Source organism: Stylophora pistillata, chromosome 2, assembly GCF_964205215.1.
Source record: "Stylophora pistillata chromosome 2, jaStyPist1.2, whole genome shotgun sequence".
NCBI classification, from domain to species: domain Eukaryota; kingdom Metazoa; phylum Cnidaria; class Anthozoa; order Scleractinia; family Pocilloporidae; genus Stylophora; species Stylophora pistillata.
The window spans coordinates 35,749,080-35,755,435 of record NC_142520.1 but is presented as its reverse complement, the minus strand read 5'-3'; positions in this window follow the sequence as shown (position 1 = coordinate 35,755,435).

The window sequence follows — 6,356 nt, the reverse complement described above, 5'->3', positions numbered from 1 at the left end:
AAGACGCAGGCCTGGACAAGACGATATAAAGATGAAAATAGGGGGCGTTTCGTTAGCTAGTGGGGTCTGTGGCAAGCCCTCCCTCTCCCCTCCGCACATTCCGCTCCCCCCAATCCCCCCTCCTTTCCCTCAAGGCTTGCTTCGCAGGCTACTAATAACATCGACAACATCATTGTCGATGTTAACCGACATCACTAAGGCGCTTTAAACTACGCAAACGAATAACTTAGCTAGTCTCCCTCGCGTCGAACATCCCGCGCGGACCGATCAGGATCTGTACAAACTTGACACTAGAAATATCACGGTCAACAAATAACAAAGGTCACAAAGACTTTGTCAAATTTGGATTCTCATTACGGCTAAGATGTCCAAGTTTCACGAAAATTGACCACAGATCACCATAGGGGTCACAGAGCAGCGTGATAGGGTCGTGGAAAACGTGGATGTCGACTAGGTCATTGTTCGGCTATTTCCGACCATTTCCGACCATTTCCGACGTTAATAAGATGAGCTAGCTAAGATGACAACTTGATTTTCTTTGCATATATTGCAGAATCTGGAATTCCCGAATCACGGTTTCTTTAAAGCGACATTTCCCGATTCACGCCTGTTAAAATCGCCAAATCCCGTGTCCCGGTCATAAATACAATCCCGAATCTCGTCTCCCTTTTCCTTCAAAATCTCGAATCCCGGCCTTCAAATAAGCCAAATCCCGGATCCTGAAAAACCTATTGGGAACCCTCTACGTAAGCTTGTATGCTATTCAATGTTCTCCTGCCAAGCGATTTGGTCTTGTTCAAAAATCAGCTGAGCTTCATATAGCTTAAAAGGCAGATAAATGAATTCATAGTTTGATTTTGCAACATTTTCATCCATCTTTTTACAAAAAACTAGAATAAATCGTCTCGAAGTAACACTGTTACTATTTCTAAAAACCATCGTGGAATACAAAAGCAAAAAAATTCTATGACAAAGGGTACAGTTGAATACAGGAAACATAAAGTTTTCGAACTTCGCCACGGATGTCAATTGATCTTTAACACTTTCAAGTACTTTAAAAAGCTCGGGTCCCTCGTGTACTTTTCCTTACTTGCCTTGCATGGGTTGAAGACTTACATAGTGTACCTGATGAATATGTCCCAGCACTAGGGGCTTGATGTCGTCAACGGCACAATGTGGCCCGATGATCACATCATTGTCTAGACTGCTGACCACATGAATGCACGTTTTCGAGCAATTCCATGACAGGACGGAAAATGTGTGCACTGTAACTACCTCCCGTTGTCCCATACAAAGCCTTAGAAAAGTTTTCTAAGACTTTGTATGGGGACAACAGAAGGTACTTACAGTGCACGCATTTTCCGTCCTGTCATACTGCTGCACAAACAATGAGGTGGTCACCCCAAGCGTCAACTTGTTCCTTATATGTTAGGTAATCAGCCCTATGTCCACGGAGAAAGTGGAAAAAATCTGTTTCATCCGGCTGTAAGGAGAGACATTTAAGGAAGCAATTAAGACTAAAATTCCACGAAAAATCAATCTCTTTACGATGAAAGAGGTAGTGATACTTTTTGAACACGTTCAACGTGATAGAAGAACAGAAAAAGCTAAACAAAGATCACGTAAGTGTCATACACTTTGAACAACCCTCTGTCACAGACCTGGTGAGTTATTTTGCCTTCCCCGGTGGAATTTTGACCTCCCTGGCACCTGGTGGTTTTTTAAAAACTCCCTGGTAAATATCTTTCCTCCCTGGTGTAGAAGTTTGGTTTCCCTGGTGAGGCGTGCTCCCCTGCAAGAAAAAGTCACAAGTTTGGAGTTCCGTTCTTGTTTCTGTTATATGAGAGCTTTTTAAAGGGTCGGGCATTACAAGTCTTATTCTGTTGTACAAAAGGATTGCGGGTTTGGGAAGCGCTCTCAAGAAACATGCGCAGTTTGTCTCTTTCTATTGGTTCCCGCTGGCCAAAATCGTGCGGGCTCTGATCAGTGACCGGCTCGTGAAGGAAAATGGCGGATGGGTCGGATAAATGTGGAGTTTCTGAACATGCTCCTGATACCAACACAAGCAGTGAATTAACTTCTCGATCTTCCTCGTTTTCCTCCGAGGCCAGTAACGAGTATTGAAAGCAAGCTAAACGGAGGAAGAAACGGAAACATGGTGAAGATTGGTGGGATTCTTCCGACACATGTGACACGATTGAAACGAAAAGGCGCAAGAAGAATCAGATTACAAAACGCAAGATAGTCAGAAAGAAAAGGACAACGAAAAACCGCAGGAAATTACCGAAAGGCACAGAACGTCTCCTTAAGCGAAGAGCCCGAGAACAAGACGTCATTTTCACTTCCCATGTAAGGATAGATAAGAATGATAGTCGAATTCCTGTCCTTTTTTCCTTGACCTCGAGCTGTGCTGCCTCGTTTGCTGCCTTTAAAGGCAAAATTTTAGAAGCCTGTGGGCTCTCATGTCGTAAGAATGTTCAATTTTTCTATCTCCACAATGATCTTAAAGTCCAATTGTGTGAAACCACATGGGCGGCATTTATGCATTTCTTAAAGGGACGCACAGATTATACTGTTTCGTTAGAGTTGGAAACTGTGTCAAGCAAAGTTAGTGCTTCCATTCAGTCTAAAGAGCCAGGCAAAAGCTCTCTTGCAGACCCGTTGTCGCCAAGGTCTCCTCGTGAATCACAAAATCTAAGCAATTCAGTGTTGAAAAGGATAGTTGAAAAGGAATAGAGCAGTATGTACATATATGGACTTTCAAAAAGGTAAAGGGAAGAAGCAATTCGAGAGCTAGTAACTGAGCACCTGATGGAGAGCCAGTGTAAAAATTTCCCCTTTTCTCATACTTCCAAAGTTGCTGTCTCGGCATGCCCAGAAGAGCTGCCTGATCAACTCAAGAAACTTTTGACAGCCTGCGAACTGAAAATTTTTTTTGACGAGAGAGCGAAAGTGAGAAAAGTGTATGGATCAGCAGACTTGTATGCTGGGATGAAACTCAGTGTAACAATCACGGAAACCACATACAAGATATCAGTGGAGACGCAATGAAATTCAAGAAATAGCTCAAGAATTTGAGGATTCCCTCAGACGAGCATTGGTACCACCATATGCAGACGATAACTACGAAGATGACGACGAAGAGGCAACCTTAGAACCTGTCGAGGCAGCAGAGACCCTTGCCTATCAAGTGAAAGTGAGGTGAACTTTAAATACAAAAGGCCTTGTTTTCTTATCATTTGCATTTACCCCCCTTAAGAGGGCAAATGTCGCAGTGTCCTGTGAACCGAGAATAGCCTCGTGAGCGTTTTTTTTTTTCGCTTTCTTTTCTTTTTTGAAAAGCATTACTGCAAAATCCGAGCACAAATCTGAATTAAGCCATATGGTCATCATGTCTTTACAAGGACCAAAGAAAAACTACCTCATAATAAAAACTGCAAGCGTGACCTTGCAGGCCCTCGAACAAAACAATTCTAGACACGTTCAACGAGTGAGTTGCTTTGACCAAGGATTTTTCCTTTCCTTTTCTGGGCCTGTTTTTTATTTCCATTTCTTTTTTTTGTACCCATAGACTTTTTGAATAACTGCTTTTGATTTTTTCCACGAGCAAAGATATTTTCATAAGCTTCGACTGTGTGCGGAATTTTGTCATTCTGCCATGTAAACAAAATACAAATAATTTGAAGATGAGCCGTTGCCGCGAAAACTCGCTCAGGTAGGAGATTACGACACCCTCCTGATTTATCAACCATTATTTGATTTCGATTTGCTTTTTGAAACATTAGGTAAAATGTCTGAGTTCAAATTAGTTTAATAAAAGAAAAACGATTTTTTCGACGTGTGAAGGTGGGAAATACATGTACAGCGGCCCATAAGTGCAAGCTGGATTTGTTTTGCCGTGATGAACAAATAATAACGTATAGTTTTCGTGTGAGACAGTGATGGTCTTTTATAACACCGAATCTTCGCCAATACACCTATTTACTGCTTACTGGTGAATAATTTTGCACGCACGTTCAAGTTGATTTTCGTTCAATATGTTAGCTATTTTTCAACGACTTGTGAAACAATTCAACACTCATTTATTACGAATGAACTCTTTCGAGTCATGATCTGTATTTCTCCGTCGTAAACAGGAGTCAATAGAAACTGATTTGTGTAAAGGTAATTTTCAACTTTATCAGTTTATCGAAGAGACCAGGCATTAGGGTTTTAAAAACATACTACTTCAAACGGAAAACGACTCAGTTAATGGTACAAAGAAATGTATATAATCAAAGGTGGCATTGTATTGAATTCTTGCTTCGTGCATGAAAAACGAGTACTTCTTTTTTCAATAGGATTCCCTAAATTTCCAGTTTAAAAGTTCCTGCCGAGAATAAATTTTCAATGAATTAATATCTTTTTGGCCAACTTCTTTACGTGGTATCATTCAGTTGTCAACGAAGTAGTTCGATCTTTTGCCTGAGGGTAGTCCTGAGGGTAGTCCTGAGGGTAGTCCTGAGGGTAGTCCTGAAAAGGCTTCACTGGCCTGAGCAGACGTCATCAGAGTCGAGTAAATAATTGTTTCGAAGCCGAACGTTACAACGTTGGTTCGTAGAGCTGATTGGCCAGTTTTGCATTAAAATGGCTGATAGACTCATATGGCGTTCATCCTTTGATAAGTAAGTTTTTGTATATCGGAAATGTTAGTTTGTTCTGTTTAGTCCATTGGTGACCGTGTTGGTGTTTTTAAGTTGTCTGTAAGGTGCCATCTGTTGTGAGGAGTCCTCTTTACTTAGTAAACTAGCTTATATTTTAAAGTCAGTCGTTAGAGAAGCGCTAAGTCGATGGTGTTCAGCAATGTGATTTTTGACGTAAATGAATCAGCGGAGTCAGTCAACTCGTCAAAAGATTCAGTTCAATTTTGAGTTTCATTCGATCTTTCTCCGGCCGAAGTAAGTTGTGAGTGCCACCCTCATATCACTTCTTTGCAACATCAACTAGGATATAACAATAATACTAACTGTTAAACAAACCCAAAAAAGTGAGCGATCAGAGCTTCGAAATTCATTGGTCGACTGTGCCGCATTTCGTAGCTAGGATTATATTAGTGTCCGGTTATTTCAGTTTCCTTCTCGATGCAACGAGATTATCTTATAGATAAATTACACCAAATGATAGCTGATAGGTCCTATAAGTCAATAGTCTCCCTCGCATCCGTTTTTTTGGATGTCACGCAACGCTCCCCCAAAAGAACGGCTGCTGACAACCGAACTACATTCCTTTCTCCGAATTGGCCAATCACAGCTCGGGTTCCATTTTTAGGAACCTTTTCGCGCCAGACTCACCTTTTAAGACTCCTCCAATCAGATATCGTTTTCTATCGCGATCCTCATGTGGAAAACACAAGACAAATGGCGGTGCTTGAAGGAGCTTTTCGCAAAGCGTCGTCAAAGTTCAAAATTTTCGAGCTTAATGCTCACCAGAAGCTTGCAATTAGAAAAGTTTTAGTCGAGAAAAAAAAATTTTTTGTCAAGCTGCCTACAGGATCCTGGAAATCGTTAATATATCGAGCACTCCCGCTCGTGTTTGACCATGTTACCGATGAAAGTGGTCATATTATTGTTATTGTTGTTGCGTTGTACGAACGTGCGGAAACACTCGATCATTTGGGCCGATTTCCTGTACCGGTGATAAGAAGCCACGAACAGAACTAATCGGGTTCGCTCCAGCTTGCAGCGGACTGGCAAATGAAGAAGTACAAGTAGTGTAGGAGACGTTGGCCGACCTAAATTGCAGTGTTCTCGAAGCCTTCGCCCGGTTTGTTGACGGCAAGAACGCGCTTTTTTCCTCCTGATCTCCATCTGTAGGTCGAAGCAAGCGTTTAGCCCTTGGCCTCGATTGAAAGGCGTCTTGTATTTCGTTTTGATTATTGATGTAATTTACTGTTTCTTATATATTCTGACTTTTATAATCTGTAGTAACCTCTTGAAGTAGTGCGTAAAAAGAGTTTCAGTTCAGTTTTTAGCTTCTACTTTCTCAGTTGCTCGCTGAAACTCTAACAACCGCTCAAACAATCTAGCGTTCGTGTCGTTGGCGTAGCAGTTGACGTCTATGTTAAGCGTTGATTCTATAATTTCAACGAAATTGTGAGAATATATACTCTATCTTTACCAGGGCACAACGATGAACATGTGAAACATTTTGAGCTCTTACTGACAAATTTCTTCAGTGATTCTGCCGACATGATAGCTGGATCATCTGCCACATCCACATTTTCGCGTGAAACCTTACGTCATTCAGATTTTCTGGTATGTGATTGGTCTGTTCAATAGACCGCGAACAAACCGCAAGGACAATCAGAAAGGAATGTA